The sequence below is a fragment of the Haliaeetus albicilla genome, chromosome 13 (genome assembly GCF_947461875.1).
Source record: "Haliaeetus albicilla chromosome 13, bHalAlb1.1, whole genome shotgun sequence".
Lineage (NCBI taxonomy): Eukaryota > Metazoa > Chordata > Aves > Accipitriformes > Accipitridae > Haliaeetus > Haliaeetus albicilla.
The window spans coordinates 21,820,234-21,843,007 of NC_091495.1; the positions used below are offsets into that span (position 1 = coordinate 21,820,234).

Sequence of the window (22,774 nt, forward strand, 5' to 3'; positions counted from 1 at the left end):
GTTGGAGGAAGGAAAGCAGCATGTGTCTCTCCAGCCAGATGAACCTGGAGTTTCTTCCTGTAATGGTGCCCTGGGAAAGCCATTTACAGACCTGGTTCTGGTGGCCTCCTGAGGCACATCCTTCCCAGAGCACTCTCACACCCATGAGAGTGCTAACGGGTTAGGATGGGGCTGCATCTGGGCTGAAAGTCCCCACTGCTTCCCACCCTCCTCAACCCCTGAGACACCAGCTGTCCCTTACAGCTACTGAAAAGCTGCCTTCCCTGGTTCTTTAACTCATGCCTTTTATGTGAGTGTAACAGTGTCTGCCCAGCAGCACTATTGCCATCAGCGTGTATGCAAGGGCACTCTGAACCCTTTGCCATTAGCTCTAATTTGGGGTTTTTTAGTGAGCATCCTATGCAGTGCTGTGGGGCAAGAGCACAGAATACAGCAGGAAATCCCTGGTTTGAGAACAGATGGGAGCATCTCCCAGTGCTTTGGTAGCATCAGTGGGATGTGAATGGCAAAATACTGTGTTGCTCACTGTGCTGGTGGGAATATCCAGCATTGCACCAGTCTTTTGGCTTGCCTGGTTACCTAGAGATTTAAAAAACAACCACCACCACCAACAACAAAAAAACAACCAAAAACCCCCACCATGGGTTTATGTTCTGTTCTGGGCTTTTTTTGTGTGTGTGACTGCAGAAGCATTTTAATGTCTGAAGTGAGATAATTTTTAATGTTCCTTCTTCTGCCCTACTCAAGTGGTGTTTGGTACTGCAAAACATCATTAAACTGCTGCTGGGCTCTGCCTCCACGTGGATGCGTTTCTGTGGTGAGTGGACTGATTTGGGTGAGACAGACCATGAAACAGCCTACATATGCTTAGTTTTACAAGGAAGGAGGGAGCATGCAAAGGGAGAAGCGGTAAATACTAATGTGCAAGGATCAACCTCCACTTTGAGGAATCTGGCTCAAGCGATGAATAGGAGTCTACCGTAGTCTGCGCGTTTAGTAGCCTGAAACCTGTTGTTGAAGAAGTTATGTGGGAGACCTTGTGCCTTCCCTGTTGAAGGATCCAGCCTACTGTAATGTACATTACTGGGTTAACGAGGAGGCAGTGTTGGCAGTTGCTGTGGGGCATGGCCTCCCCAGCTGGTTTTCATGGCTGGGCTGGCCGCATGTCTAGGTGACAGGGTTTGCTCTGCTACTGCAGCAGGGGTGACCTGCACCTCCAGCTGCCCCTTCCTCTTGTTTCCTTCCTCCCTTCACCTGGGTGTTTCAGACAGTGCAAAACTGCAGCCCTTCCTTGCAGGCAGCACAGTCTGCAGAGCTGTGGGGGTGTGACACAGGGGCTCCAGGAGGCTGAGGGGGCTCCATGTGTTGAGGCAATTTGGAAGTGAAAGACCTGCAGCTGAGAAGGCAACTGGCAAGGGTGTGCTTGAAGCCTCTGCATCTCAAAGGGTACTCCAGGAGTGCTGGCTTCTGCCTCAAGGCACTGCTTTACAGCATAAATGCCACCACTGCCAAGGAAGTAACTAGCAGATGCTATTTTAATAAACAAAAAGGCTTTCTGTCTCCATCTCTTACTGCCTGCTTATCACTTCTCTCCCTTGTGTTATTCCTCAGGGGCTGTATCTCTCCAGCTGTGAATCGGGTTGCTTGTGAGTGGAGTAAAACCCTCCATCTCGTAGCACCTCTTCTAGGCTGTTGGGGTGTTGTGTGGCACAAGCTGTTGTAGCGAGCGGTTACCATAGGGTGGGGATGCACCAGGCAGCCCCTGCTAATGTGTGCTGGATGCCTTACAGAAAAGAGGCTTTGGGGGCTGTGGTGTTTTCTGTACTGTGATTCCCTTTGTGGGAGGCTGGTAGACATATGACTGGGCTGTTGGACTGGAAATTGCAAGGATGAGCACCGAAGAGGCTGTTCTTCACTAGACGTTGCTGAAGACTGCTCCAGCTATGGGAGCAAATGAGTACAGTGAGCTCCTGGACTGAACTGCTGACTCCCTGAGCATCCCGGTCACAATCCTTAATCTCTCTGTGCCCCTTTCCCTTACCTGTGTAGCTGCTGACCAGCCTGCCTGGAGAGCATGAGCATCTGTCCCTTTGCAAATGAGAGGCCTGTATAAGGCTGTGACGAAGGACAGTGAACCAAATCCCTCCAGTCTAACCACTTGCCCTCCACAGAGGAGAGATTATGTGTCTGTTTCCTCTTCTCCCACCTCCCTTTCTCCAGGCATGGTGTGGGCTCCCGTGGGGTGCCACAGCACCTCTTTCTGCTGTCTGCCTTTGGAGACGAGCAGCAGGCCATCAGCAGGGCCTGCTCCCTGGAAGCTGTGTCTGCTCCCTGTCCTAGTGGGCCACCATCACTATGGCCAAAAGCCAACAAAATGACGCGGTTTGTGGCCAGCATGCCTGCTAAACAATGTAACTTCTGTGCAGCAGGAGCAATGCATCACCCAAGTCAGCAGGGTCTGCTGGTATTGAGTTACTGTTAATGAAGAAGGGATGCTGAACTGAATGCAGTAACACTGGCTGAGTGCTCCCAAGGGAGGAGGAGAGCAGAGGCTGTGTCCTGCGAGGGGAACGGGGATTGTAAGCCAAAGTCTTACTTGAACACTCTTAATTCATCTTTAGGACTCTGGGGCAGCCTTTAGGTCTGGAGCAGGCATTGCCGTGGGATGGCACTGCCAGGTGAGCCCTGCTGAGCTCCCAGCCTGTTGCTCAGCATGGCTCCAGTTTGTCCTCCCCACTGCTGCTGGGGGGAAGGTGGTACCTCGTGCTCTTCCAGCATGGTGAGGCTTCCTGTGCTGTAGAAAAAATTATATGTTTGGGGAGAAAAGGTGTAGATGCTTGTCCTCGTGCCTCAGGTCTTTGTCCTGCCCTATCCATCAGACTCCCTCAGCTGCCAGGTAACTGCTGGCTCCAGCAGCTGCTTCTTGCCCTTGACTTGTGCTCGGAAGCTCAGCAAGGAGAGCGCAAAGGGGAGCAAAGCTGAGGAGTCTTCCCATTTCCCAAGGGTGCTTATATCACGGTGCCAAGACCCACTAGCGAAATATGTATCTGTGACCTTTTGTTGCTCCTCTCAGGCACTTCACAGTCTTCAGTGTGACACCCGCTAAGTTGCAAAGCCGTGTCTCAGCAGGTGACAGCTGCTCCTGCTGTCTTTCTCACTCTTTCTATCTGGTAACAGGATCCTCTTAAACACATCGTTGCATTTGCACTGTGTCAAGCAAAGCTTGCAGAATAAAGTCAAACAGCTTGATGTGAAGCTTAGGCTCAACTCTTAGATGGGAATTGTAGCTCTGTGCACACATCATCCCCTTTGCATTTTGCCCAGGAGCAATGGAATAGTGACAAAAATATCCCTTAGGTAGCAATTGTCATTACATTAGTCCTTAGCCTGGCTGGAAATGTCCTGATCTGCAGTGTTTCTGGCCCAAGGTAATTTAGCAGAAGCTTGTGATTGCATTGAGCTCCAGCCACCTCTGGGTGTTGCTCAGTGAGGCAGTGTTTGTGGAATCTCAAAGACTTCATTATCTTGGGGCTTGCTGGATTTTTATCTAAAGTTATGCAGGCTGGAAATCTTGCAGGCCCAGACACGGGAGATCACAAAATCAATTCTGCCGTCTATTAAATAGGTGTAATTCCCATCGCCTGCAGTGAAAGTTACAATTTTGCAGTGGAAGGTGGAATTGGATCCATATGTATTACAGACAGAAAACCCATCATTGGCTGGCTTCCTCTGGACCTTTTTCCAAGGTCAATGCACGATACTTTCCAAGTGTTTGTGATCAGTGCTTCACTCAGTCTACACTGGACTGGAGATGCCAGTGTCTCCCACCACCCTGCTTTACCATTAAGAACTGAAGTGTGAGAGAGGGTGGAGAGCAAAGCCTACTGCCAATAGTTTCCTTTCTTTGTACATGGTTTTTAAGTGGTTTAGCTTGTGACATTTTTCATTCTGTGAAGGCTTGGATTTTTTTTTTGTTGGACTATATTAAGCACTAAAAACATTGAAATTAATTCCTCCTGGCAGATCACCCTATCCCCACAAGCTACCTTCAGTCCCACCTCCTCCATCTTCTACTTCAGAAGAGAACAGCAGTGTTATCAAAGCTGTGTGACTGGTACTGAACAGCAGAGATGGTGTTGTCCTCTCTGTCCTCCTGTGATCGTTCTGGTAGAGGGCTTTTTCAAGCTCTTGTTGGTGTAGCACTAACACTGGGTGTAACTTACAATACATCCCCTTACTTCCATGGGCTTAAGCACTTGTGCTGGGTTGTCTGTGTGGACACACCTTGCTGAAGCAAAGCGTGGGGTTCAATTTCAGTGCAATTGGATCAGCCCAAATGCTGCCCAGCATAAGCTCCATCCTTGTTATTTAACAGTGGGGCAAGAGTGGCCGTAAGGGGTAGGTGAAACAGGCACTTGGCTAGGACCAGTAGGGATGATGGGGGCTATGGCCTTGGTGCCCACTTTGTGCCTGTTAAAGCTCTCTAAGTTAGGGCTGGTAATGACTGCTGTAGGGCAAGCCCCCTCCCCAGGGGAACACAAGTGGGCTTTGCTCTCCGGGTCTTCTGTGCTCTCCAGCTTGCTCCTGCCATGTCTATGACAGGAATAGCCAAGGCTCAGACCTTGTCAGAGCTGAGCTTTGCCTCTTTCTGGGTAGGCTGAAGCAGAAGGGCACCAGCCTTGTCTTTACTTGGTCACAGGTGCTTGCAAGGTTGGAGGTGGAAAAGGCCAGTCTGGCATTGCTGGCAGCTTTTTATAAGCAGTGTTTTAGCCATGACCTGTTCCACATATGGACTTCATGTGAGCTGCAGGCAGCTGTGTACTCCTTCAGACCTGAGTGGGACTCTGGCTGTCCTTTAAAACAGACCAGATTTGGCTTGGCTGCTTCTCACTGCTTGTAAAATACCAGGGAAGCTTCAAAGTAATGGCATGCCAGAGCTAATGAGACTGAAGGCTTTCCTGCTTTGATAATGCACACTTTTCTGGTCTCTTCTCACTGTGACACTAGATCTGCTAAGACCTGTACCAACACATGCTTTGGGTATGCACAGTTTGACCAAGCCCTTTGCCACCAAGATCTTCTGCCAGGGCAGAAGCCCAGGGCAGAAGCCCAGGGCAGTACCACTGTCCTGCCGCATGGACCCAGAGCTGTGCAGCCAACAGCTGACTATAGAAAACATGCTGTTCTTCCATGGGTGCTTTGTGAAAAGTCTTGAGGTGACAGATATGGAATACTCTGAAAAGCTGTTGGCTGCAGTTGGTTGTTAGTCTGTACTTACTTTATTGAAGATTTGCTGCAGCATTTTAAAAATTGTGAAGTTCAAGGACTGAAAATTGGCAAATTCCAAAATTTGAGATTGAGTGATGTGAGTCATTATGGTCTCTCTAGCATGGTGCTGCAATGTAATTAACAGCTATGTTGGTGTAAATCCTGTGCATCTTTCTTTAAGTCAAAGCTGCTTCTTAAAGAGCAATGTTAGTGTGAATGAGAACAAATGCATACCTGTACCACTCTGGAAAGAATGTAAAACTAAGTTGCTGATTGTTTGTGGTCATTAAAGACCAGAATTCCCCCCCCCCCCAAGTTCTGGCCAAATTCCAACTTAGGTAATTATATTCTGCTTCCCTAATTCCCTCTGAAGCTTCAGATCAGTTTAGATTGCTTTTCCCTTTCTAGACTGAGCAATTAGATAATGTTCCTAAGCCCTGTTAACCAGCTATGTTCCACCTCAGAGGAAGCTGCGTTTTATTGTTTATGGAAGCAGCCCCCTTCCCCCACCTGTGTACTTATAAAGTCTTTTTGATATTAGAAATGATAGCTAAATGTGAGGTAAAGCAAATTCTCACAGCTGGGGTGTCTGGCATCTCCCATCTGCTAAGGGCAAGCTGCAGAAGGTGCTGAATTCTCTACTTGTTCTGCAGTGTGCACCAGCTGCCCTGGTTGGTTTTGATGAGAGTAACACACTCTACAGCAGTGCAGATGGGAAAAGGGTGTTGCTTGTGTTTCAGTGGTGGAGATGGCTCTTGGAGTAACAGGTTGCAGAGGAGACAAGAGATGAAGGCTGTGTTGAAGCAGAGTGCAGTGGGCATGACATGGGGAATTATGAACTGCAATATGGGGAGGGGGAGGTGTTTGAGGCAGTTCTTCCTAATGGCTCCATGCTGCATATATGCATCCAATTTTCCATGTTGCACTTTCTAGCAGAGCAGCTGGTGATGCTAATCCTTTGCCCTTATCGGTCATGTATAGCAAGGATTAGCAGAGCATCCTCCAACTTCTCCCCTGTAAAACTGAAGATGGTGAGGGGATGTTTGGCTTGTTCTTTTGCACTGGGCAGAGAGAAGGGATGTTACTACTGCATAGCGCCACACACATTTTGTATTCCTTTTGAGCCTCCAGTGAGTCAGTGTAGAGGGGAAGTGGTTTCTCAGGATTTAAAAGCGAGTATTAAGTGGAGCCCCTTATGTGAAGAAGGGTGTTTGTTTAGCTTCTCATGCTCCCACCCCATCCCATGGACTCCTCGAGTGGCTGTTGTCTCTTTTGTGGTGGTGTAGTCTGCTTCCCATCATCACTTGAAGCCCTCTAAAGAGAGAGGATGTGTGTCTTCCTTGCTGTGGTGGTGTATCAGGCCCAACCAAGATTGTCGATAATCACACCTATTACTGTAATACCTGATGTGAGCTCAGATCCCCTTGCCGCATGCCTTCAAGTGATAAACAAAAAGATGGCAAGCCTGCTACAAGACAGGTGCTTTGGGTGCTGTTTTCCCACCCTGTCTTAAACCCCTGTCTGTGGGCATAACTTGGGCTGAATGCCAGAACAAGTTCCTTGTTGCAAACATGAAAGCAGCTGTGGAGATGCTTCTCTGGGGACATTTTAAAGCTTCATCAGGCTCATCACTGTGGAGCAGGCTGTAGGGAAGGCTTGCAGATGACCTGGCAAGTACCATGGGACTCTTCTGTCTGTAATACGTGTGGCTCCTTGAGCTCTTTCTGTAGCTCATCTGAGTTTTGCTGTTGGTCCATTTGCCTATGGAAAGTGTTGGTATATCTGTATGCATGTACACAGGGAAAAAACAGAATTTCTTTTATCACTTTGGCATTAACCAAAGAGAATTCGCATCAGAAGAAACCATGTGGGCAAATGCAGTAAATAAGAGTGAAGCCTAATTAACAGTTGCACAAAAAATCTGCAGGGCTTGGACATGCTCTCCATGTTGGAGTCTGCCAGGGAGCTACTGTTGCAACCTGTGTGTGTAAAGGCAGGATAGTCCATGCCCCTACTCCCCAGTACAAGGACACAGGGTGGTGGGAACTCAGTCACATGGAGCATCTGGAGGGCTGTTTTGTTTAATGCATGTACAGGGGTATTGGGAGGGGAGTCCTCTGTCTGCATCTGCTGTGCTGGGGAGAAAGCTGGTACTCAAGCAACTGAAGCAATTGCCAGCAGTTTTCCTTCTCTGGTGGTAATTGTTCTCCAAGAAACTCTCCAAAGGCTTCTCCGTCTTAGTTGCTCTTGGAAGTAGCTGTACTGCAAAACATTTCAGCAACCACGCTTCTCATCCTGAAGAAGTATTAAGCTGTTGGTATGTATTTTTACAGAGCCACTGAGCTAGTGGCTCTCGATACATAGGACTGGTAGCTGCCTGTGCTCCAGGGGACTTGAATCCTGCACTGCCAAAGGAGTGATATTTCTCTACTCCAGGCTAGTGACTGGAGACCAGGACTTGGGATGTATGGGAGTGGGGCCCTGTGGGTGGGTTTCCAGCTTTTTTTTCGGCTCCCTTCTAGGTGCTTGTGGGGTCCCTGAGCATACGTGCACCTGTTTGCTCTCTGCCTATCCAGTTCCCCAGGCAGCAGTTGCTGTGTAAAGGGTTGTGGGCTCAGAGCTGTGCTGCTTTGGCTGTGTTTGGTATTCCTGACTGCAGTGCGAGTCTTTCTGTGTTGCTCAAGAGTTCCAGTTACCCAAAATCAGCTTTAAGTTTAATGCGTGATTATCACCAGGAGCAAGAAAATACTTGGCACTGTCTGGGAGACTGATGGTACGGGGCTTAATTAATGGAGAGCAGTCTGTCCCCACATGCATCCGGCCCTGCCTCCTCATCCTTCCTATCAGTATCAGCTTAGGTTTGTTTTTAATTATTTTTTATTAAGTGTTGCAAAGAACAGTAAAACCCACATCAGATTACTGAGGATATTAATCCTTTGCACTTCTCTAGCACATGTCATCCAGTGACAGAGGTTTGTTTTACAAACATTAATTACAAAGCTTCATAACCCCCCTGTGAGGAAGGTAATAACTGCAGTAATACTTAGCACTTACGTGGTGTTTTGCATCTTCAAAAAGTTGTATAAACAATAAGCTTTAAAGTACCCTGCATGACACGGTAGTGCAATTATTCAAATGACACATGAGGAGACAAAGATACACCAAGGGGAGAACTTGCTTGCCCAAGGTCACACATCAAGTCAATTACTGACTAGGGCTCATTGAAGATTATTCTCAGTTTCTGGGTTTCCCTCCCACTCTGTGACTTCCTTGGTGTCACAGTTGAGCAGTGATTTGTGAGAGTGGTAGAGGGTAAAGGCTGTGAACTGAAGACCATTAGGTCCATGTCATTGAGCAAAAATACAGGTTGCCGTGTCTCCTGGGTGGAGCTGGGGTAGTTTGGCTGAAAAACTTTGGGGTTAACAGGGTCCTGAAGAGCTGTTTGCTGTCAATGCTCGATGGTGGCTGGTGGTTTGGAATATTTCTGCTGCTGCAGGGGAAATCCTTTGGTGTTTAATGAGTAGCTCCCCAGCTACTTCAGTTGGCTCCCTGCCCCTCTGCTTGGCAGGCAGCAACAGGGAAAGCACGTGGCTGATAACTGAACTTTAGGACATGATCAAACAGGGAGAGTTTGAAGGTGTGGTGACTGTAATATGTGACAGAGTGGCTCATTTTCGGGTGTTCAGAAGTACACATGCTTGTTGGCCTGTGGGAGGAGGAACAGCCTTGGTTGGACCCATTGCTGGAGTAAGGAGAATGATGACTTCTTTTTTCCCCAGCCAATTTCATAAGCTTGTCCAGGCCAGCTTGTGTCCCTCCAGATGAAGATTAGCAGCAGCGATCTGCAAGACGCAAATGGTTCTTGGTTGTTTCCCCAATGTAATTTATAATAGAAGCCATCTTTTGTCACATTGGGCTTTGAAATGCCCCAAGATAGACGTGCTGCCCATCTCAGTGAAACAAACTGGTGGTGCCTCAGTAATTGATGACGTGTCTTGTGGGACAAACACTGGGAAATAGTTCCACAGTCCCTGTCAGCCATCAGTGTGGTGGGCTGCTGCAGAGATATGCTCCTCTGGGGCATAACCAGATCTGGAGTCTTTCCCCTTTGTGCAAAATTGGAGCAGGCTGAAACTGGGGGCAAAACTAGCTTTTAGAAGGTAAACCAATTCCTTGCCTGATGGGCAGCACAAGGGACTTGCTTATCTAGGGGATGGCAGTTCAAGTTTGCACACTGTTGTTAAAGTAAGTGCCTATTTTCAGAAACTGTGCCTCTTTCCCTCTACAAACACTTTTTTCTTTTAAATGGGAAACCCACTGTCTAGTTTTGTGTTAATTTGTCCAAGGGTGTTCTGTAACAGGCCAGGTTGGTTGAGGTCTTTAAGAAAGGAGGTGGGTTTGAGACTTTGCTTTCCTCCTGTCCCCTTCACAAACCAGGGGACTGTTCTGTTCTCTGTGGGATGGGCTACTCTATGTCATTCCACAAACAGCCAAAGGCCCAGGAGTGTTTTAAATAAAATGAAATTTCTTACTAATATCAAGAGAACATCAAATGGAGCTGAGGATAAGTGATTTTAAAATATGCTGAGGTCTCAGCCTGCCCTTGGCCTTGCCTAAGTAGGCCAAAGCCATTTCTCTTGCAGAAGAGAGTTTGAGAACAGAAGTCTTTAAAGAGCTTTCCTCTTCAGACACGCTTAGGCTTTGAGGCTGGTGCCTGTCAGCTTTATTTCCTTAGTGTCAAAGATCATCTTACTTCCTTTGTGAGGCTGTCAGCTAGACCCTGGCTGCTTTGATATGGCTGCATTAGTCCCCGAATCCCCTGTTGAACAAGCTGCTCAACAATGTTTGCACAAATGCATGGTCTCGGGTAGAGAATTAATCTCTGTCCCTTCCCCCTGTGCAGTCAGCCAGCTCAGAAATTATTTTAAACACCATCCCATGTGCATTAGTGCTTCCCCAATTTCCTCTGCAAGTCTCTGGTGTTTCAGACTATCTTTTGATTCCGCACAGATGCAGAGTAATAAAATTCATAACCTTGCTTTGTGGAACTTTTGCTCCCAAGTTCATTGCTATCAGTCTCTCACCAGGGAACAGGCAAGCCAGCATCAGCCTGCCTTGCTTCTCCTTGCCTGTGTTTCAGTTGTAATCAGATATTTTTTTTTGCAAAACTCTTTACTGGTCCGTTTTCCTTTCCTCCTCTTTTTGTCCTCTTCTTCCCCCAAACAGATTAATTGTTTGAGCTGCTGCAGCTGTTTCTCAGAATGAACTCCATCAATGTAGCCAGCATGCAGCAATGTCAGAGCTACTCTCATTTTGCAGGGGTTGGGGGATGCTCCTGCGACCAACAGCTGGCACTTGTGGTTGAGGAGAGATCTTTGTAGTAGTGGCCAAAAGCCCATCTCATTTGCGGGAACAGCCTTGCAGTACTGTGTTAGTTAATCATACGTAAATCCAGAGAGTGGCCCTCTCTGACTGAGAATAGCTGCAGGTGGAAGGCAGACTACAGAAGGCCAAAGCTGGTGACTCAGTGCTGAAGAGGCTGGAAGCACGTTTGTGTTTTACTGCCTCTGAAAACTCCTGGAGATGCAACTTGTGCACTGGGTATTTACTCCCCCATCCCCTCTTAAGTCTCCTGAGCAACACTAAGCAGAATATTGGGCTGAGGAGTGCCTGCCCAGGAAAGGCACTGTGGCCAGATGTGCTGCACAGCTGGAGAGGAGTAGACTGATAATCTGTTAAAGGGAAACAATGCAAACTGTTTGTTATGGTGTCAAGAATATTTCACTGCATGAGAAGCATGTGGCAGATGGGGAGTGACAGAAAAAGCTCCCTGTGTGCAGAGCCTGAGGGGTTCCCCGTGTTCTGCCAAAGCAACTGGCAGGGGGTACCCCGAGTCTAAGAGGGTTGCAAAAGACCCTCTTCTAGCATTTGTGTGCAAGGGGAGATAACGTAGCAGTTCCTGCATCCGAATTTCCCCACCCTAAAATCAGTCACAAAAGCGTAATGGGCTGACTCTGGTATGCGCACCACTGCCCCCTCCTGTGTGCATGGAGGGATGCTGGTTGTGAACAACGCTGCGTTGCACACCCCTTCTGGGCCGGAGGACTGGCTCAGCCCTCTCCCATGATCCTGAAGTCCTTGGGTGCCATTGCATCGTGGGGACACCCTTTGCCATGATGTCCTGCCTGGCAGCTTCAGAGCGGTGACTTCAGCGTTTCGTCGACATGCAACTAGCAGCTCTGCTGTTAGGGATGAACTCAACTTTGCACATAAACCAGGAATTTGATCTCTCTGTGTGAAAAATGCAGCTTACCCTCTACAGATTGACAGTGTTTAGTCCTAACTGGAAGAATGAATTTGCAGAGAGTCAGTCTATTAATTGGCTTGAATTATGATTATTTTTTTTTAAGTATCCTCAGTAAGGAATTTGGTGTTTGTCAGTCTCTTTCTTTGTCTGGAATTAATAATGTAATAGCACAGGCTCTTCAAATGTGGCATGTAATTAGAATGCATTGAAGTCTTATGTCTAGGCTAAATTTGAAGAAAATAGGTTGTAATTAAACTAAGTTATTAACAGTTACTATATCTAATTATTGTGACTACATGGTTCTGCTCTGGGTCAGGTGGGAGATTATTATCCCAAACTCAAACCAATCCAGGACTTAAAATGAGCACTAATTAAGACAGGAGGCATGCACACTTAGAACACCCCAAATAATACCAACTCTTTGCAGTAGTGATGCCATGCACCAGCAACATTATGACTAAGATGTATTACTGCCATCAGCTCCAGCTGAGATGAAACTGAGGTTTAAAGATATTGTGTATTTTCCTTCTCATTCTCAACCCTTGGCATAATGAGCAGAAGAGAAATAAGTGCCCTTACCGTGCTACATCTGGATTTTTTTTTTCTTCAGTATAATCTAAAATTAATTTCCTGGATTAGTTATTCGTGCTCCAGGGAATAATTGCCAGAATTCTGTGCTGTTTGTAACTCTTCAATTAGCTGTGTGTACTTTTTCCTTTTTTCACCTGGTTGCAGGTCTTGCAATGACGTATCAAAAGGCTTCTGCATCCGTGTCTGCATTGTGTTATGTGGGTGCCGGCCACCACTGATGGCACTTCTTATGGGAAGGATTTTTCTTCTACCCTCTGTCCCTCCTTCCCTTCCCCTCTGTCTTTATTAGAAGAGCAGAAGGGAGAGAAAACAAAGAGCTGAGAGAGATGAATATGGTCTATGAATCAAAGCCTCTGGAAACGCTTCTATGGGTTAGTTACCTTCCTAGTGAGAGTGGGAGACTTGTACAAAATTTCCCTTGAACTGTTCTTTCCTGTCCCTAGAAAAATGCCAAGGAACTTGGACGAGAGCATTTTAAATGGCATCTATCTAGCACTCCTTTGTTGCCTATTTTGCTGCAGCTAATTAAAAGAGAAAAGCCTTTTAATATTTAAGCACCATTAACTCGGCTGAATTATTAAATGTCAATTTGCATTTTGTGCATAAAAGGATCAATAAACAAAGAGAATAAAACAATGGAGGTGGCTGGGGTTAGAGAGATGTCAGCTCCTCTTATCAGAACCAGAGGGAATTGCTCGCTTGTCTGCCAGGTTGTGGTTATTAATTATTGGTACTCGAGAGGGAAAGAACTGGGGACTTCCTAGGACTCTTCACACCAAAGGCACTGCAGGGCTGTAAAGGATGCTGTCAAGATAAAACGTTACTTGGCTTGATTTCCAGGGGTGTCACGCAGCCCCTGTTGCCTCAGTTTTGCTGGCGCTTCCTTTCAGTGGTCTCTCTCTTCCTTTGGGGTGGAGTTGAGCTGTTGTATTTGCTTTCCCTTTCTAGGTCGTTTTCCTTGCTGGCAGTAATTTTCCTGCTCAAGTTCCTTGTGCTGGCAAAAAGGGATATGGGAGAAAATCCAGAGGAAAACAGTTTTTCTTGAGCAAACCCTTCTGTGTTGCCCAGAAAGTTTTCTTCCTCCATTCCCTGTGACTGTGAATTTTTAGTACTGTATTAGGCAGTGTTGGAGGCTAAAGTTTGGCCTTTGCATTGTAAGGCACTAGACTGGAATTAGGTATGGATTGATCCCGGGCTATGCACTTCAGGCTTCCCACCCAACGATGCACAAGTCATTTCATTTCTTTATCTTCCCCAGCTGGCAGCACACAATAACAGCATTTCCTGACCTAACAGCACTTCTTGGGGAATAAAAGCATCAGTGTTTTTTTGAGGGACTGTATGGGAACCTATTTGAGCGCAAAAGCTTCTTTCTGCCCAGGGGCTGTATCACCAGCAGCATCCCTGCCTCTAATCCTGCTCTTGCTGGGAGCAGATAAGCACCTGACAGAGGGGTGCCAAGTCTCTGCTGTCCCCTGGGTCCTTGGCATCTCTGCCAGGGTTGCCAGTGAGTGGTTGTGCTGGGGTTTGTGCCACAGTTGCCTGTCCCCTACCAAGTGGCTTGGGGCTAAGAACTGATCTTGTGCAGCCATGGTGCTTTCATCCCCTGGGAATTGACTTTGCTGCAGGGACCTAGGGTGCCTGTGGGATGGGTACCACTGTGCATAGAGCTTTGGACAGAGAGGAGTCCCTGCTGCCTGCCACTTTTCAGTAGTAAAATTGGATTTTAGATACTTGAATTAAGGGTAGAATTTGTATTTCCAGCTCTTTCTAACTATGGCAAGAACAAAACAGGTTTTTAGTGAAATTTTATTTCAGTCTCTTTCTTGTGGCTCTTGTCACCCTCTGGCTCCTACAGTGATTTCCCCCACACCCCCCTCCACTCTGTTTCACAATTGAAATAGCCTTTCGCTTTCTGTGGAGGCTTGGGTATAGCAGCAGGTAAACATGGCCATTTGTTGAATCTTTCCTCTCCTGCACGGAGGGAATGTTTGCACTGCCATCATGGTGTGATTGCCCTTGCATCCCCAGCTCCCTCCGAGCCGGCTAGATGAGGCCCTGGAAGCAGCGGAGCCATGACAGGTGAGAATTTAGCATAGATTCAGTGCCTGAGTGTTTACCCAACTTCTCAGATGGGCTTTATGGTCTGCGCCGAGCTCTGTGCCTCTGCAGGAGCTTGTCTGACAATAGTGGAGCTGCTTCGGTCACGTGGACAGGGAGGTCTGCAGGAGAGCTGGGGCACCGGCTGGTCAAAGCTCCAAGTGCCTTGCTTTGCTAACCCCACAGCCATGCGCCCACCTTCTGGGGTTAGCAGCCCTGAGCGTACAACATCTGCTTTGGTTCTCCATGTAGAGAGAAGTCCTCTCCTCCGACAGCTCTTCTCTGCCAACCCTTCTCCTGCTCACCAGATCCCAGTTTCCACCTCGGTATTGAAGAATTTGGGCCTCAGGATTTAGCATTTTGAACAGCACCAGTTGGAGTTTCGTGGAAGTACTTCTATTCCTACCCAGCTTGTGTTAGTGTACTCTGATTGCATGCTGGTTTGGGTTTTGTTATTTTTCTTCTCTATTGTTTTTAGTATACTTGGAGCTTAAATCTGTCTCTCTCCCTGTGTTTCCAGGGATGGGTTTTAGCACATACGTGTGACTTCAGTGGTGTCCTCACCAGCAGTCTGGAGCACCCTGCCAGCCAGGAAACCCGGTTTGAAACCACTTCCTCTGCCTTTCCTTATTTTTCATGGTTCAGGAGCCATAGTTGTTGCCTGATAATTTTTTTTTTTTCCCTTTTGATATGAACAGGAGCCTGTAGTTATTCATTGATTAGAGTTCATGCACCTTTGCTGCTAATCTAGTTGACAGATGATTAGCAAATTGACATTTTTTTCTCTCTTTTGAAGAGATGAAGTTTCTATGTTGTGTTCTCCTTTCATCTCCTATGTTAAATGGTCCAGCAATGAAACAACAGCTGAGTTTCAAAGTACGCTGGTTTATAGATCTGTGCACACGGACCTCTTTGTTGAAGAGTCACTGTTGTACCAAAGTGGCTTAAAGTATAAAAAGGGAAAGGAAGTGGAACAAGCAGCACCAATGGTGACTTTGCGAATGAGTTGATCTGGAATTCAGGGGAAAGAGGAGAGAGGTAAACCCTTGGGACCATTTGAGCAAAGCCCATTTGCCTGCAAAAGTTATTAGCTGCAGATCCTGGGGACATCACCTGTTGGGCTTTGCTACCTGTGCTGACAAGCTGCAGCATGCCTGTGAAAGGCAGTTTTCCTGGTTGAATAGGGATGTGTAGCTTCAGTGGCTCCTGCATGCTGCAACAGAGGAGCAAAAAGGGAAAGCAGAAGTGTGAGATGCATGAAGAGCAGCTGACTTGCATCTCCACTGAGCCACCCTTGGCTCTCCTGCAAACTGGCTGCTCGGAGGCTCCTGGTGATGAGCATGCTGAAAGCTGAGAGCACAAGGGCTTGTAAAGGCCAGAGTGTCAGCAGGCTTTCTGGATGCCTCTAACTGTTCATTCCCCTTCAGAGGGTGGTGGATGCATGGAGCAGCTAGAGATTGACTCAGGGGACTGGAGACCTGGTGGAAGTTTCCATAAGGAGGCAAGGGACCAAACCTGCCAAGGAGTCTGGTGCTGGCCTGTCCTGTGGGGACTGGGACTGTTCCTGCAGCACATAGGCAGGATAAGCGAGAGTCAGTACTGCCCATATGCAGTTGAGTTCCTCTCTTTGTAGCCCTCTTTTCTCTGACAGGACTGTTTCATTTTGGGGTATTCTACAAACTGACAAACAAGTCAGTCTGTCGGTGGTCTCTAGAATAGACGATGCCTGAGTTCTCCCCCAAGCTGCTTGCCTCATTTGTGTTTTCCTCTAAAATGCTTAGGAGCTTTAAGTAGCAACCACACAAGCAATGGGATTTTAAGTGCAATGCTTTGAGCACTTAGCTTGGCAGGATCACCTCGCCTGAGTGTAGCTTTGTGGCTCACTGGGTTTTGCAGCAAGATTTACAGATACAGCTCAGGCTCTGAAGCTGGCACAGTGGGAAGTGGGTTGGGAAAGATGATAAAGTCTCTTTTATGGCTGTTATGAGACAGACATGCTTTTTTTCATTTCCTAACCAAAGCTGGAAGCTTCCAGGACAGTATCTCTGAGCTGCGGGCTCTGACTGCCACCATATCTGGAGCCCCTAAAGATTTTAAGACAACCTACTTCATATTGCTGGCATTGAGTCATCTGTACAAATTCCAGTCAGGCATATGAGTTAGGCAGTGATCCAGAGTATGCCACTGTAATGTTGTGTGTGTAACATCTGTCAACTTGATTCCTATCAAAGAAAGTTGCCAATCGATTTTGCTCTGCTGCTTGATACTCTGCAGTTAGGTAGACCTATGTAAGAAAATTTTGGGAACACCTAGGAAAACTAGTGAGCTGCTGCAGGTGGTGGAGCTGCAGATTGGAGGGGAGGTCAATAATGATCTGGTGACTCTGATACTTTACTAAAGCACAAAATAACCTCTTTAGTTTTAAATTGAATGAAGGTCTCGGGAGCAGCTGTTGCAGTCACTGGGGGGTGTACCTGCTATTCATAACATCTCACATGATTTTGTTGCTGCTGTTTTTCTAAAAGAAACAAAATTATAGAGATGCTTCAAGGAAGTGACATTGATTAAGCAAAAAGTTATTTTAAGACCGTGCAAATCATCTGACTGAGCTTTGCAAAAGGAAACTCTGTTTCTGGAGATGCAATCAGCCAGAGATGTAAAGATGTAGTCTTGGTCTCTTCCAAGTAAAAAAAAAATCCCATGCTATTTTAAGTAGCTAAGTTTTCATGCTCTATGATTACTTTCCACAACTCTCTCATTTCTCTGTGCACATCCCATTGAAAACCATATTTTTCTCTTCTTGCTCAAGAGTGCTATGGAGTGTTACACGGGGTTAGACATGGTTGCTTTGCATATCTCGGAAGTGGCTGTGTTTCTTTTGTGGGTGTATTGATGCTTGTGTTTTAGTCATGATCAGTGTACAAATACCAAAGGAGTCAGAGACATTTTGCTACTGAAAGATGACATGTTCCCTGCTGCAAATTTAGGCCAGGAGTACAGTAAGCAGATTTTTTTTTTTTTCCGAGCGTACATGGTTTGGGCTGCAGTGAGAACACTGATGCATGGGAGCAAAAGAGCCTCAGTGGAGATTTGTCTTGTTTGGGGTTGTAACCCTTAGCATCAGCATGCAGGGAGGGCTTCCTGATGGCTTTTACTTTAGGGCAGCCTTATGGTAGCACAGAGCTGCACAGACAGCACACCGTGTTGGAAGAGTCAACAGGAGGAGTCTGGGCAAGAGAGAAGTCCCAGGAGTGGGAGGAGACCCGGGATCATGGATGTGCTTTGCTCCTCAGCTGTCCCTGGGAGTTTGTGCATTGCCTGCCTCTCTGCTATGGGACTAGCCTGGCCTTGTGTTAAAAGTTGGAGCCTAATCAGGCTGAGCTGTACCAGGCAGCTTCAGCTGGGAAAGTTCCCTGCAGGGGCTGTGCACCCTTTGCCGTTGTGCTGGGCAAAGAGGCTGAAGCGGCTGAGGTGCGGAGGAGGAGGAGGTCCCCAAGCAAGCAGTCAGGGAACGTGTTCAGAAAGTGGTGGTGACGGGTTCCCCTGGGCAGGCTGCGCAAAGACATCCAGTGCCTGAGCTCAGTTACACCCACCCACTACTATCTCCCCTCCCTCTGCTGTTGTACTGGTCTTAACTGCTGATAGGTACAGGCGGTCTTTCTTCGGCCATTAATACACTATTGATCCACAGTCCTGCTGACAGTGTTAATGGACACTGATTGTGTATTATTATTGCCATAATCATCTGCAAGCTGGACTGAATTTTCCTTTTCAAATGGCCCATCGATATCATGCCCTGCATTGTGGGCTGGAGCTGGACTGGTTAATTTGTTTTGTCGAAAGTTTCAGCAAAACATGTGGTCTTCATCCACAGTGGAGCAATCAATGAGACCAGCTGAATAGTGGTGGAGCACACGCTGAGGCTGCTGCCATCCCCTCCCAGAGCTGGCATGAGCAGGGTGTTTTGTTTGACTGCCAGGATGCTGTCCCTTGCAGACCCTTCCCATCCTACTAGACCTTCCTCTCTCCTGCTGAGTGTTGCTAGCATGTCTCTTCCCTTTACTTATGGTGCTGGCTTCTGTTTGTGCTCTGCTAAGGGGACATGACCCCTTCCTTAAAGGTCTTCATGTTTGTGTGCCCCTGCTCTTCAAGCAGAGTTGTTCATTGCATGAACAGACAAGTTAAAATGCTAATTAAAGCAGTGACTTCAAGGCCTGAGATGCTCCCTGGGCGCTTTGCCGTGCAGGGTCTGTAACGTAACAGTGCTGCAGGAAAATTCTACCCATGGACAAGCAGTTACTGAGAGTGGCTGTTCAGCAAGGAATGACACGTGTGGATTTCCTTAATGAAATGCTTATTCAACCCCATGTGTTCCATAATCACCATATATTTTTTCCCTTTCTGGGAACTCCCTTCAAGATGCATCCCTTACATGCCACTTGCTCAGGACGGGAAGGGTGAGGGAAGGAGACAGGCAGGTCTTGAGGGGTTTAAGCAGCAGATTAGCAGCCAATTGCCCCCCCCCCCCTTGCTCCCGTGTAACTGAGATGTATGGGAGGACATCACTTGCCTTGCAAAGCAGGGTGGTAGATTAAGCCTGAGGAAGAGGGAAAGCTCCGGGTGCAGCTTCTCTCTCTCCCCACCCGGCAGGAGGGTGGTAGCAGAGGTGGGTGGATTCAGTGTCCCTGTGTGTAGCTGCAGGTATCGGGCCAGCAGCTTTGGAGATGAATGTTCTTCGTCCTTGAAGCCATCTGCAGGACATGTGCAGGTGGCAAAGGTGGTGGTGGGACAGAGTCTAACGGTGATGGCTAGTGCTAGCTGGCTGAGAAGGCTGGAGTAAAGTGCAGTTGATGCTGTGCTGCAAAAGGGGTGAGCAGCCTGCCCTTACTGTTGCTGACTGTGACTGAGGGAGTCTCAATGCAGTATCTCTCACTCACCACCCTCCCTGTGAAAGAGCTCTCATCATTGCCATTGTAGCAATGGGATCTGAGGCTCAAAAAGATGAATGGTTAGACCTGTGAACCAAATACGGATTACTCGGTCCTCTCCAAAAGACCATTTCTCTCTCCTTTTCTGCATTTTAATGGTATTAGCAACCTCTAAGCACCAAGAGTCTCATGAACTTTGTAGATTATGGTAATAATAACATTGTACAGTATACTACACTGGGAATAAAGTTATTTTATCCACTCCAATTTCCTTTTCTTTTAATGTGTAAATATATCAAGTGAAAACATAGTAGGAAATATCAGTGCAGAGGCCAAATGCATTGCAAGCCAGCCGTTTCCTGAGGAAGGGCCTAGTGCTGCAGGTTCAGAGTCTGAATTTTTTCCCTTGTAAAGGATCTGGCACTCAATATTTGGCTGGACTAGTTTCTCTGGAGGACTTTGTATTGGGAGCCTTCCCTAAGTTGCTCTCTTACCTGGAAGTGGAATGGAAGTGATGATGCGTCTGTCCCTCAAAATGTTGGGGGGGAAAAAGGATTGGGAGCAACCTGTCTGCTCTTCCCCCATAAAGGTCATCAGATGTCTTCCTTGGATCTCTGCTTCAGGGTTTGCCAGCCTGAGGAGAGGGGTTCTGCCCCAGCAGGACTTCGCAGGGCAGGTTGTATCTGTGCAAGGGTTGTTCTTCATGGAACACTGCTGAGAATGACTGAGATTAATGCTTCATCTCCAGCACCTGGCCTTGTGCTCTGGCCTTTCGTTTCCCTCCTAAGGGCCTTCTGTGAAACTGTTCACTCTGACAGGCACGGTCCTGCCATCCTGTTGTGCTGGCAATGCACAAACTGTCTGCATGCTGAAATCCTCCAGGAGACCTGGGATGATGTCAAACAATAATGTAGTCTTTCTGTTCAAGCACATTAAAAGTGCAATTAATCCTCACAATCTCTCTGCCCATCTGTAATACGGCATGAGGTGACTTTCCCAGCCTTTGTGTGCTGTGGCAGGCTGAGCTTGGTACAGAGACCTTCCCGAGCCTCATCTTGTGATTTAATGCAATCCCATAAGAGCTGGGTTGGTTCGTTGCTCAGCCCCCATTTCACTAATGTCAAGTTGTAACCAAAGGCAGAGTTTCCTAGACTCCTGTGCCATCTACCTGAGTGCTTTTCTTTCCAAGATAACCCCAGGTTTTCTGAGCTCCCTTTTGAGACATCTGGGTTCATATGGGATTTAAGACATGGAAAAAATGGTGGCTGTTCTGCTGGGGACCTGGTGCTGTGATTGCAAGAGAGATGTTACAGCTTAAGCAGTGGAGGTTCACTTAAAGTATGTCCTTTTCCAATGAATATAGCTGCAACGTATTAGTAATGGTAACACAAGCAAGTTAAGACACCTATGAACAAAGCTGGATGTGTACGCTCTTGCTTGTAAGCTTCATTGCAGCTCAGTGGATCCAGGGAGAATTTGGGAGAAGAGGACAAAATTACAATGCAGAGCTTATCCCTAGGGCTGTTGTTTTGCTGTAGACTAGTGCCATATAATGCTTAGTAGTGCCAAATAAGGATTAGTTTAAACAATATTTTTATCGAACTCAGAGAGACACCAGCAAATTACCACAAGGTATTTTGGCACCAGAATAGTTGCTCAAAAACAGTCTAATCCTGTACCACTGTACCTTATGATTTTGCTGTGGAAAATCCCCGTGTGGAAATACCTTTAGGCAGATGGCAGGAAAGGGTTACACAAGACGGATGAAATTATGGAAGTGGGATGGCCGAAGGGAAGAGAATGTAAGTTGAAAGACTTGCATTGTATACCATGTGGGGTACAGCAGAGCCACTTAAGGAAACACTGAACTGGGAGCTAGAGCTGCAGACAAATATTCTGATTCTCCATGGGGTGGCTGGAAATGAGTTTTTGCAGCAAGGTCATGTTCGCAAAGGGAGAATAGAGCCACCAGCTGGCAAATGCAGCCCAGAGACTGTGAAGAGAGGTTACGAGAGCTTTGCTGCTGCAGGGTGCCAGGATCCCACTGAAATGCAGGCAGCACCGGTTGGAGGTGGGGGGGAATATGGTTCAGGATGGGAAGGGACAGGGTCTCTCTCTTGATCACAGAGCAGGGATTCTTCAGCATCACAGCCTGGGTGTTGGCACTGTGAGTGATGCTCTGCAGTGCATGTGAGGTTAAAGGTGTGGTGGCAGGTCTGCAGAGGACTGATCCGAGGGCTGAAACAGCACAAGAGACTGTCATTTGGATTAAGGTGTATTGGCAAAGGTTATATAGGCTTCTGAATTACTCCTCTGCCACTGTTTGCTTGACAAGCATTCATGATGTCTTCTCCTGATAAGTCACTGTTTTACTTAATGTATTTACATTTCTGTATGTATATCCATATATATTTGTGTGTTTGTATACACATATGTGTGTAAGCACATATATAGGTTTCTGCTTTCTCCTGGGTTCAACAAGACTCTTCTGCCAACCAAGCAGGGCAAGGTCACTGATGAGTGAAGCTTTGGCAGTTGGCTTCATCATTCCATGATGCTCGAGCAATAGCAGGCACATTGTTGGGAGCCCTGCAGAGGGAGAGGACAGGAGAGGCTGAGGGATTTGTCCATGTTTTTGCCATCATATTATTCAAATACATGTTACTTCAGTTAGTCAACAGTTTGGACACTAATAATGATTTTAACAAAGTGCCACCTCCCTGGAAAGACAGAATAGGTGAAAAAAGGAGAAGCTTGCTGCATGTGCAGTGCTGCTGCCTGAGTGCTGGGTGGCCGTGGCAGGTTGTGGAGCCCGAGCAGCTTGCTGCCCACTAGCCCTGTGTCCACTCTTGTGTCACTGCTGCTTGGTCAGTGCATTGTGGTGACACCAGTTTGTACAGGCTGACCTCAAAGGCAGATCTCCTCCACTGCCCAAGCCCAGCCTGCCCTAGGTCTGTGCTGCTGGTGAATTAAACCAGCATAAATCTGAGTACTTCCTTTGCCCAGGTGATTGGGTTTAGAGCATTTTGGTCATGCCAAAAGAATGAAAAAAAGAAAAAAAAAAAGTAGTCTTCGAAGCTTAACTAATCTTGAGGAAAAAGTAAGTGCTCAGTTCAGCTTTAACAGGTTGTGCAAAACCTGTGCTTGTTTCAGAAGGCTCGCTAAGGCTTGTTGCTTTAAACCCTTTGATCATCTCCTCAGTGGTTTGTTCCTTTACATTGTATTTCACTAATGGGAGCTGGAGCTGTGACTCCAGAGTCACCTGGAAGCATTGTAGCAAGACAGAGAAATATCCCAGGGGTACTCTCACTGAGGCACCGATTCTTAGACACGTTTCTGGGTTTCTCTGTTCCTTGAAGTGTGACTGGATTTTTCCCCTCGAACAAGCTCAGGTGTCCCATTGGGCTGCACAGTCACTTTCAATACATCTCAGCCACTTTGGTGATCACACAAATGCTTTTGGAGTAGGGACCCAAGGGCTGTTTGCACAGGAGTCTGGAGCTGAGGTTTTTTTCTTTAAAAAAAACTGTTCTCCTAGAGCTTGTCTCTCTCTGCTGTTGGTCAGGGTTACAGTGGGACA

The 22,774-nt window shown here is 47.2% G+C and overlaps 1 protein-coding gene across 5 annotated transcripts in view; it reads left to right on the top strand.

Moving 5' to 3' along the window:
- The window catches only part of MDGA1 (MAM domain containing glycosylphosphatidylinositol anchor 1), a 147,734-nt gene that overhangs the window by 24,969 nt on the left and 99,991 nt on the right, over nt 1-22,774 (top strand). The window lies entirely within an intron of this gene.